Source organism: Bos javanicus, chromosome 23 (assembly GCF_032452875.1).
Source record: "Bos javanicus breed banteng chromosome 23, ARS-OSU_banteng_1.0, whole genome shotgun sequence".
NCBI lineage: Eukaryota > Metazoa > Chordata > Mammalia > Artiodactyla > Bovidae > Bos > Bos javanicus.
Window position 1 is genome coordinate 22,110,927 of NC_083890.1, and position 12,045 is coordinate 22,122,971.

The following is a 12,045-nucleotide window of genomic DNA, read 5'->3' on the forward strand; positions in this document are numbered from 1 at the left end:
CCAGTGCTTAGCAGTTGATACAAGGAACCAAAAAAACTACGAGTCAACAAACTCGATTTTGCTCATAGGGTAAGCCTACCCAATTCAATAGCTGGTTCAGCTGGTTCATTTGTAGCTTTGTGTGTCCTCTTGTGTTGCGAGTTGACAGACTTGATTATGTAGGGTAAATTGCTCTGGTGGCAAACCAGGAACATATTTCCCCCACAATTTGGGCTTTTCCTTTATGGGACAAGCCAGTTTGTTAGACAAGCCTCCTTGTTGGAGGGGGAGGAGTTGCTGAACTCTACCTGAATGGAAACCAGGTCACTGGGGACCTAGTTCTTGTGGGGTGAGGTACCTAGTTGGAATGAGTTCATTTGTTTTGTAGGGTAAATTTATTTACCTGAGTTGGGGGCCAGTTCACTGGTGCATTGATGCAATCTGTTTCTGCCATTTTTTTTGAAATTTGCCTATGTCTTTTGTGTTTTGGTGTTATCAAACTTATAAAAATGGGAAATATTTCATCTATCCTGAAGGAAAGCTTTTTGAGGCCCATATTAATTATGTTAAGATCAGAAGAGCAATGGCCCCTGAATGACTCACAGTTTTACAATCTTGCTTTTAGAAACCCTTTGCAAAGGAGAGGAACACTCTGATAAAGAATAGGCCTTGGGGGCTCCCTTGAACTTTAGACATCCAATTATAATTTCCTCTATAGGAGCCCTGGATAACTTTGACCATGGAGAACTTTAGCTTCAGTTTGGGAATCTCTCCCAAGGAAGGAAAACTGCAACCACCTGGAGAAACGTCACAGGCTTACATGGGATTCAGAGTCCCGTTTGAGACAATCTTGCCATTTGGTTTTTGGATTTCTGGGCATCTCTGAGCCATTTACTTCTTTTTCTGGTGACTTCCTGCTAGCGTGGTTCTGTTTGGTTTGTTTACTTTTTTGGTAACAGACAGACCTCTTGTACTTACTGCTCCATCTAAAATGAGAAGTACTTTCTGTAAGGTTCCTCCTGGCTGCTACCTTCCTAGCAGGAGGCCTTCTCCCCTAGGCTAAAGAAGAAGGGGTGAAGCTTTCCAACAGGGGTGGATGGGTGTGTCACTCCTTAGGTTTCATTGGGGTGGTCACCCAGTTCTTTGGGGGAGAAAGGAGGAAAACAAAGTCATTCTAGGAAGAACTTGCTTATATCTTTGAGATACAAAAGTCTGATCTGGTCTATCTCTGCTACCTTTTGTAATGCAAATTTTAAAATGGGAAAAATAAAAATTGTCTTATCCAAAACAAATAGACATCATGAATGCTTTTTCTACAAATATTTAGCTGTCTAGTCGAGAGAGCTTGATTTGTTCCATTTGTGAGAAACCCAATTTTTAATCCAACCTCTTTTGTAAACTGATGGGTTTTATATTGCTGTACCTGATTCAGGACTGAAATCTTGAAAGAACTGAGTCCTCACTGTGTGTATGTCTGTACATGTCTTTATCTTTTGATGCCATTGCCAAAGTTGATCTGTAAAGGAGCTCTATTTAATTGGCTTAAACAAAATTTAGCGCTTATAAATCAAACAATTCTAAATACAAGAGAAATTAAGGTAAATAAATTTCAGGTTCATGTGAAATGGGAAATATTCAATATTAAATTAGTACCTGGTATTAATGTTTAAGTTAACTGATCTGATAGGCATGTCTTGAGTTATCAACTTTAAATATAATATTAAGTACAATACTTTCATTGTGCCTAGGTTTTGTTGTTGTTCAGTCACTCAGTCGTGTCTGACTATTTGTGACCCCATGGACTGCAGCACACCAGGCTTCCCTGTCCTTCACCATCTCCCGGAGCTTGCTCAAACTCATGTCCATTGTCTCAGTGATGCCATCCAACCATCTCATCCTCTGTTGTCCCCTTCTCCTCCTGTCTTCAATCTTTCCCAGCATCAGGGTCTTTTTCAATGAGTCAACTCTTAGAACATCAGGTGGCCAAAGTATTGGAGCTTCAGCTTCAGCATCAGTCCTTCCAATGAATATTAAGGGTTGATTTCCTTTAGGATTGCCTGGTTTGATCTCCTTGCAGTCCAAGGGACTCTCAAGAGTTTTCTCCAGCACCACAGTTCAAAAGCATCAATTCTTTGATGCTCAGCCTTCTTTATGGTCCAACTCTCATGTCCATGCCTTAAGTTTAATATGCCTAGGTTTAATACAAGCTAAATAAGCAAATTTGACAGTAAGGAAAGTAACTCAACGTAAAGAAACATTTGAGAAAAGAAAGTACAAATGAGATTAGAGGAGTTTTTGAGTAAACCTTTGTTTACTATGAAATATATGTTTTAGGACCTCTCCAGATAGTCTACAATTTAGAAGTTAATATAAATTAAGTAATGAAGGGTTTATGGAAAATGGACTCCCAGATGGGTTTGGTATATGATCAGTCAGGATTGACTAAGTTTAAAACAAGTTTAATTGAGTAAATGAAGCTTTAAGCTGGTAAATTTGGCTTTTCTCTCTGGTAAAAGACAAGTTTTCTGAAGCTGCTAAACTGACTTTGATAACAGATTTTAAGTTTATTTACCTTTTAAGTATTCTGTATTTACCTTTGAAGTCTCTTATTGTCACTTTGGGGAAGTTTCACAGGAATCTATGGTCCTGTTGTATTTTAAAATGTTTTTTGGTGTTCCTTTGACAAAGCTTCCCAAATCAAATTATAATAAAGTTCCTTTGACTTCTAGCTAACTTTGGGGTGTTTTAGAAGTCCCCTGAGTCACCTCAAAGGGAGATACTAAGCTAATTAGGTTCACTTGGTATATGAAACTGTAAGGGAGGTGTTGTGAAATGAGTAACCAATTTTAAGTTATATTATGTGATAAATGGTACAGATAATCTAGAGATTATATGGAGTCCTTAATAATCTGGTGTTAAGATGATTAAGATTAGAGAATTCTACTCCTGGTAGAATATCATCCCTCATAATTCCAGTTATTTTCTGAAAGTGTTGTATGTCACGGCAGTAACAGGATGGCTTTGTCAATTGCATTGTAATCATTGTCAATTTTAAGTCTTTTGTAGACAGTTACAGTTTCACTCTAATATTGCAAAAATGTCTCCTTTTCAAGATTTATAAAAAGGACTTTGGGATAAATGAAAGTTTCTGACTTTCAGACCACATGCAGAACTGAGTAAGAAATTGAAGAATTCTAATGAGAAATCTGATGACTTCATAAAGCTGTTAACCAAAAAATATATGGTTGTAATTTTTATGGTTTCTGTATAAAAGGATTACTGGTTTAAACCTGTGTTTTCCAAATGTAATGAAAACCTTCTTAAATTAATTATGACAATATAACTTGGTAAATTGTACCTTTTGTAAGCAAAATTAAAATATTTATCTTTTTCTCTCTACCTGGTTGATCTTGCCAGTAACATATGCTTATCTGAAAGATTAAGCCATGCATGTCTAAAACACACAACCAGTACAGTGAAACTGCAAATAGCTCATTCAAGCAGTTCTGCCTCCTTTGAACTCCCAGTTATTGTGACTAGATGAAAACCATTATACCAATCATAGATTATGTTTATTCTTTGTCTTCAAATCATGCTTTGTGTCTCCCTGCTGCACTATGTCATTGTCAGTGTTACTGACTGCATTGCTTATATTCTGTCTAATTTATAAGATTGTTATCTCTTGTAGTAACCAATGTGTAAATCAAGCCTCCAACAAAACTTCTGTGGCTAAACGTTTTAAGAAAATGATCGTAATAGTGTGATTCTGGTATGGGAAGAAGCAACGAGGGAAAATGTCTCCTGGATTATATTAATAGTTAGACAGAATCCAGAGAATTTTAATTATTGATAGGGATTTGTCCAAAACTTGACACCTGGAGTGACATATCAAGAATGTTTGCCTTGTCTGGGATGAACCTCCCAGTACCATGGGACAAAAGTTGGTCATGAAATGTCTCCCAAACATTTTGGTCCAACATATTGGTCAAATCCATAACCAAGAGGGGAGCCCTGAGAAACGAATCAGCAATTACAGCACTTCAACATGAGCCAGTGAGCCCCAAGGAAGGGGAATCAGACTGTAGTTGTTGCAGGAAGGGGGACCCCTTCCAGGGTCCGAAACTGGGCTCTTGTCTAACACTCGGAAATGAATTGTCCGAGGAGACGCATGTGCTGACAAAGCAAGAGATTTTATTGGGAAAGGGAGCCCGGGAGAGAGCAGTAGGGTAAGGGAACCCAGGAGAACAGCTCTGCTGTTCTGCTGTTCATTATTCTCCTAATAGTGAATCCCGAGGAAACGCTGAAAATACAGGATTATAGGTCTCAGACAGCTGAAGTACATACCAAAGAAGTCATTTTAATGAGCCCTGACTCCTGCATCTTCCCATAAGTAGAAAAACACTAAATTTCTTAAGTTGATAAGCTGCCTCTTGGGTTTGAAGTTAAATATTTCTAAGTCTACAGGTGTAAAGTGGACACTTTTCAAAGAGGAACTAAAAGAAGACAAATCTTAACGTTTGAAATACTGGCACCTGTGGCAGACACTCCCAGAAAGATCCATTTGACAAGCAGAATTGTCATCACCCCCACAAGTTTATGGGATGGATGTTGACAGTGGGGAATGGTAACCAGGAAGGGTTAAAGTTGATTCCCTGCTGTGACTTTAACTCTTATTTTGCCTTTTGTTATTGTAACCATACATAATGGCCTGCCTCATACCATATGTATGGTTATGTATACATATGGTTATATATACATATGGTTATGTATATAACCATACATAACCCTGCCCCCTCTGCCTGACCCTGAAACTAAAGTGCCTTTGTTTAGCCCACAATGTGACCCTGCCCACCTGTGAATGTCTATAAGGAAAAGATTCTAACATATCCCCCTGCCTGAGGCTTGTCATTCTAGGAGATAATTGCAAGAATTAAATGGTCTTTTTACTTTTTTTCTCACCTCCACCCCCCACCCCCTGCCCCTTCTCTGATCCACAAAAAAACCCCTGATATCCAGGTCCTGACAAGATGGTCATTTTGAGGTGTTTGCCATCTTCTCTGTCAGCTTGCTCTCTGAATAAAGTCATATTCCTTGCCTTAACACCTTGTCTCTCAGATTCATTGGCTTGTCATGTGGTGAGCAGAGTGAGTTTGGACTTGGTAACAGTGCTAATAATATTTGAGCTATACTATAGTCAACTGTCTAGTTTTACAATTACCCTGAATTAAGCCCTAAAGCCTGGAGGGATTTTCTTTTAATATAAAACAGGGATTCTTGGAGAAGGAAATGGCAATCCACTCCTGTATTCTTGCCCAGAACATCCCATGGACAGAGAAGCATGGCAGGCTACTGTCCATGGGGTTGAAAAGAGTTGAACACTAAGTTGGACAACTAAGTTAAGTTCAGTCACTCAGGCGTGTCTGACTCTTTGTGACCCCATGGACTGCAGCATGCCAGGCTTCCCTGTCCATCACCAACTCCCAGAGCTCGCTCAAACTCATGTCCATTGAGTCAGTGATGCCATCCAACCATCTCATCCTCTGTCTTCTCCTTTTCCTCCTGCCTTCAATCATGCCCACCATCAAGGTCTTTTCCAATGAGTCAGTTCTTCCCATCAGGTGGCCAAAGTATTGGAACTTCAGCTTCAGCATCAGTCCTTCCAATGAATATTCAGGACTGATTTCCTTTAGGATTGACTGGTTTGATCTCCTTGCAGTCCAAGGGAATCTCAAGAGTTTTCTCCAACACCACAGTGCAAAAGGATCAATTCTTCAGGCTCAGCTTTCTTTATAGTCCAACTCTCACATCCATACATGACTACTGGAAAAATAGCTTTGACTAGACAGAACTTTGTTGGCAAAATAATGTCTCTGTTTTTTAATATGTTGTCTCGGTTGGTCATAGTTTTTCTTCCAAGGGGCAAGCATCTTTTAATTTCATGGCTGCAGTCACCATTTGCAGTGATTTTGGAGCGAGAGAAAATAAAGTATCTCACAATTTCCATTGTTTGCCCATCTATTTGCCATGAAATCATGGGACTGGATGCCATGATCTTTCTTTTTTGAATGTTGAGTTTTAAGCCAGCTTTTTTACTCTCCTCTTTCACTTTCATCAAGAGACTCTTTAGTTCTTCTTTGTTTTCTTTCATAACAGTGGTGTTATCTGCATAGCTGAGGTTATTGATATTTCTCTGGCCATCTTGATTCCAGCTTGTGCTTCACCCAGCCTGGCATTTCGCATGATGTACTCTGCATATAAGTTAAATAAGCAGAGTGACAATATACAGCTTTGACGCACTCTTTTCCCAATTTGGAACCAGTCTGTTGTTCCATGTCTGGTTCTAACTGTTGCTTCTTGACCTGCATACAGATTTCTCTGGAGGAGGTCAGGAGGTCTGGTATTCCCATCACTTCAAGAATTTTCCACAGTTTGTTGTGATCCACACAGTCAAAGGGTTTGGCATAGTCAACAAAGCTGAAGTAGATGTTTTTCTGGTATTCTGTTGCTTTTTTGATGATCCAACGGATGTTGGCAATTTGAGCTCTGGTTCCTCTGCCTTTTCTAAATCCAGCTTGAACATCTGGAAGTTCACGTTTCATGTAATGTTGAAGCCTGGCTTGGAGAATTTTAAGCATTTCTTTGCTAGCGTGTGAGATGAGTGCAATTGTGTGGTAGTTTGAGCATTCTTTGACATTGCCTTTCTTTGGGATTGGAATGAAAACTGACCTTTTCCAGTCCTGTGGCCACTGCTGAGTTTTCCAAATTTGCTGGCATATTGAGTGCAACACTTTCACAGCATCATCTTTTAGGATTTGAAATAGTACAACTGGAATTCCATCACCTCCACTTGTTTTGTTGGTGGTTTTCTGTCACACATCAACAAGAATCAGTCATAGGTACACCCATGTTGCCTCCCTCTAAATATTTCCTTCTTGATATTAGTATTTCCTTAAATTTTACTAGTTGCCTTTATATTATATATTTACTTTTATTATTCTTTTTCTCCAAGGAATTAAAAATTCTTGAAAGTAAGGACTCTTCGACATACCATTTCCTCCATCCTCTAACCCCTACTATGTCTAGAACAGTTTCTAGTAACTTACTGAATTTAAAAATTGGTCAGTAAATGTAGGAGTAAATGAATGATTGAAGTCTTCTGAACATTTTGTTTCTAGAGTCATTTCTAGTAACATAGAATTTGGGGAAACTGAGTGACTATGTGTATCAAATTCTGTCATTGTATAGGTAATGCAGTGAAGACCCAGAAAGTCAGTTTGGTAAGGATCATGCACTTCTTCCTAATAGAGTTACAATTAGGATTTAGGTCTACTCCTGTTTCAGTAATTTACACCATGCAACTTCATGCGATGATACTAAAATGTTTCATACACAACTGCTTGACTCCTTTGCTTAACATGACTTTGGCTTGCTAGAACACAATCCTCGATAATTCTGTCTGGTGGGCATTACAAAAACCTTCTTGAGCCAAGTCTTAAGCATGTGAACAGTCTAAAAGAGACAGCTGCAGGCACAGAACAAAGGGCAATATTTCTTTGCATCAAAAGTGACAGTGGTTTCAGAGACGTCTTTTCCATGATCTCCGCACTCAATAGTGTTCCCATCTACTAAGCTGTTTCTCTAAAACAGGATAGAAGGACAGACAAAAAAAGAGTTCTGATCAGACCAAATGGGAGTTGATTCTTTCAAATTGTTGTATAATAATAGGTAATGTACTATGTAACAGCTCCTAATGATGCTATTTTTAGCCCATGATTACAAATGAGAAAACTGAGACTCTAAGAAGTTACCCCGTTTGGCCCAGGTTGCATAGTTGGTATGTGAGAGAATTCAGGTTTCTCTGACTCCAGAGCTATTAATCTCTCCAGAATATTGCTGCTTCACAATGCTGATTTACATGTCTGGCTCTGATTAACATAGCACCTGGAAATGATGATAAGCTGTGTGAGTGTGTGCTAGGTCGCTTCAGTTTTGTCTGACTCTTTGCAACCCTATGGACTGTAGCCCGCCAGGCTCCTCTGTCCATGGAATTCTCCAGGCAAGAATACTGGAGTGAGTTGCCATGCCCTCCTCCAGGGATCTTCCTGACCCAGGGATCAAACTCACGTCTCCTGCATCTCCTGCATTGCGGGCAGATTGTTTACCACTGAGCTACCAAGGAAGCCCTGATGATAAGTTGACCAGCAATCAAACGTTTCTTTATAGGCTCTACTTCTGAATGTGTAAAGAAAATTGCTGGAAATATTCAACCTTATGTTCTGAGATTTGAATGAGAAAACTAGGGATTTTCTGTCTGTGTCTATTAACTATTCAGAGAGGGGTAATTTTTAAAAAAATCATAATTGTGAATTTACCTATATTTCTTTGCAGTTGTATCCATTTTTGCTTCATGTATTTTAAAGTTTTGTTATGAGGGGCAAGCATATTTAGAATGGTTATGTCCTCTTGATTGTTTTATTATTATGAAATTACCTTTTTAAATACCTAGCTGTATTTTTTTTCTTGAATCTACTTTGTCCAATATTAATACAACTCTCCCAGCTTTCTTATTACAAGTGTTAGTATGGAATATCTTTTTCTCATCCTTTTACTTTTAAGCCCATTCTTGTCCTTATATTTAAAGTGTATTTCTTAAAGACAGCATATATTTGGGTTTTGTATTGTTTATTTAATCTGACAATCTCAGTCTTTTGAGTCCTTAGACCATTTATATTTGATGTGAACTATTTTTTATCTTACATGTTGCTCTTTTTTTCCCGTTTTTCTCCTTTCTTTTGGATTATCTCTTTTAAAAATATAAATTGATTTATCTCCTATGTTATTAACTATAATCTTATGCCTGTTGATAAAAAATTATGGCATATGTATTGCAGTGGAATATTGTTGAGCCATAAAAAAGAAAGACATCTTATAATTTGCGACAATATAGGCAGAACTCAAGGGTATTATGCTAAGTGATAACAGAGAAAGATAACACATAATCTCTCCTTGTGTGGAATCTAATGTATATATATATTTTTAAAACTATGCTTATAGATATAGAGAACAGACTGATGGTTGCCAGAAGCAGGGAGTAGGGAGTAGGAGAAATAAATGAACTATTTTGGGGGTATTTTTTGTTGTTAGTCTTTTTGGTTTAGATAAACTGAAAAGAAAAAAAGATACAAGAGTTCATCACCAGAAGTACTGCACTACAAGAAATGTTAAAGGAAATCTTTCAAGCAAAAGTTATACCAGATGGAAATAAAATCCATAGAGGGATGAAGAGCACTGGAAATGGTGACTATTCAGGTTAATATATAAAATTTTTCTATTTAAGTACTTTAAAAGATAATTAAATTTTTAAACAAAAATAATGATCATGTACTCTGAGGTTTCTAATGTGTAAAGTCAAATGTATAAGAGCAGTAGCATAAATACCGGGAAGGAAGAAATGGGCATACACTGTTGTAAGGTATAGTTTTTATACTATAAAGAGTGGTGTAATGTCACTAGACAATATAGACTGATAAAGGCTCATGCTGGGGATGGGGGTGGGCTAAAGTTCAGGGCTCTGGAAGGAGAGAAACTTAACCAGTCTTTCTAACAAGTATTTTGTCCTGATTGATCAGTGAAACCAGTTGTTCAGGAAATAATTTAGGCAGAGCATAGAAATTTGTGCCTGGCCTTGTTATAGGTAAACAAGGGACTTTGTGAGTCTTATCCAAATATATGTGAAAGGCTTTTTTTTTTTTCCCCTGTAAACTGTGTTGTTTTCTGGAACACAAAATGATAAGATTCCTTTAAAATTCCCTATTTCCAGAATCACAGGGTTTAGGTAAAATTCAACGTGGTCAAATCTCTGTTATCTAATGTCTGGCATATTATTGAATTATTTTGAATTATTTTCAAATTATTCAATAATTATTGAAAAACTTGCTTAAAACTAAAAAAAAGAATTAGAGAATAAAGACCCACGCACATGCATTTATTCACCAACCTTTTGTTGTAAGGTCAGGGGCTTGCCTTTGTCTGCTGATTGAAATTTCCTATCTTCTTCCTGGCATAAATTACACAAAAAGTACATTGTCTAAGATGTGCAACTTCACATTCTTTAAGTAACTTAAAGTAGCTAGACCAGAGCTCTGAATGAAGAATCTTTCTAGATTTTTGTGCTGTTTACTTTCGAGTCTTTATCACTGTCTTTATTTTATGTGTTGCTCTTGTCTGATACAAGTATAGTTTGTTTCTTTTTGTTGTTGTTGTTGTTTTAGTAACTTGTCTTTACAGTCTTTCTAATATATCCAACCTAGAAATTACCACTTTCATTTACTGCATTTCTAAAATAAATGAACATTGAATCACATGTTTTTGAAAGGTGCTAGGGAGAAATATCAATAACCTCAAATATGCAGATAACATCACCCTTAAGGCAGAAAGTGAAGAGGAACTAAAAAGCTTCTTGATGAAAGTGAAAGAGGAGAGTGAAAAAGTTGGCTTACAGCTCAACATTCAGAAAACAAAGATCATGGCATCTGGTCCCATCACTTCATGGGAAATAGATGGGAAAACAGTGGAAACAGTGTCAGACTTTATTTTTGGGGGGCTCCAAAATCACTGCAGATGGTGATTGCAGCCATGAAATTAATAGATGCTTACTCCTTGGAAGGAAAGTTATGACCAACCTAGATAGTATATTCAAAAGCAGAGACATTACTTTGCCAACAAAGGTCCACCTAGTCAAGGCTATGGTTTTTCCTGTGGTCATGTATGGATGTGAGAGTTGGACTGTGAAGAAAGCTGAGCACCAAAGAATTGATGCTTTTGCACTGTGGTGTTGGAGAAGACCCTTGAGGATCCCTTGGACTGCAAGGAGATCCAACCAGTCCATTCTAAAGATCAGTCCTGGGTGTTTTTTGGAAGGAACAATGCTAAAGCTGAAACTCCAGTACTTTGGCCACCTGATGCGAAGAGTTGACTCATTGGAAAAGACTCTGATGCTGGGAGGGATTGGGGCAGGAGGAAAAGGGGACTACAGAGGATGAGATGGCTGGATGGCATCACTGACTTGATGGACGTGAGTTTGAGTGAACTCCGGGGGCTGGTGATGGACAGGGAGGCCTGGTGTGCTGTGATTCATAGGGTCGCAAAGAGTCGGACACAACTGAGTGACTGAACTGAACTGATATAAGCAACTTATTAAAAACACATCGTTCAAGCAAACGTAAGTAAACTGATAACATATAATTATTTGAGGTCTGGTATTTGCTCTGAGCTTCTGGGAGGTAACCCCTACAGCTTGAAATGTCCTGCTTGATAAAAGTGTATTTGTTTACCTGGAAACCTTGGGCCACCTGGACAGTCTCTGGTAATAATGTAGTTTATGATGTGGTCTTGGGCTGTGTGGTAACAGCTCAGTCTCTGGAGGGTGAAGACCACGTGGGTGGTCAGTCATGTGTATATGACCAAGCCTGAATAAAAACTCTGGAAGTCAAGGCTGGGTGATCTTGTTGCCAGTACTTCATGCATGTTGCCACAAGTCATTGCTACTAGTAAGTCCAGTTCACTTGACTCCACTGGGAACAGACAACCGGAAGACTGTCTGGAAATTTCCTAGACATTGTCTTATGTGCTGCTTCTTTCACCTGATTTTAATCTGTATCCTTTTGCTGTAATAAATGGGAGCCACAGGAATAATGGTTTTTCTGAATTGTGTAACTCTTTCTAACAAATTATTGAAACTGAGTATGGTCTTGGGGACTCCCAAAGTTTTCAGTTTCTAATCAATTCAAAGTAGAAATTTACCATAGAAATTACTGGCCACATTAAATATATTTATAAAACATGAATAAGTTTTGAATTGGGTATTTTAGAAAGACTCCTTATTGACAAGTTGCTAAAATTGCATTGTTCAATTGTTAAGTAAACTGGTAACACTTATTTGTTGGAATAATATGATAACAGTAATAGAACAGAGAGTTTGCTTAATTCCATCAGTTGAGTAAAATGGATGTCAGTAAATAGAACTTCTACTGTGTGTTAGTTAAGACAATAATGGGAAGAACTCTG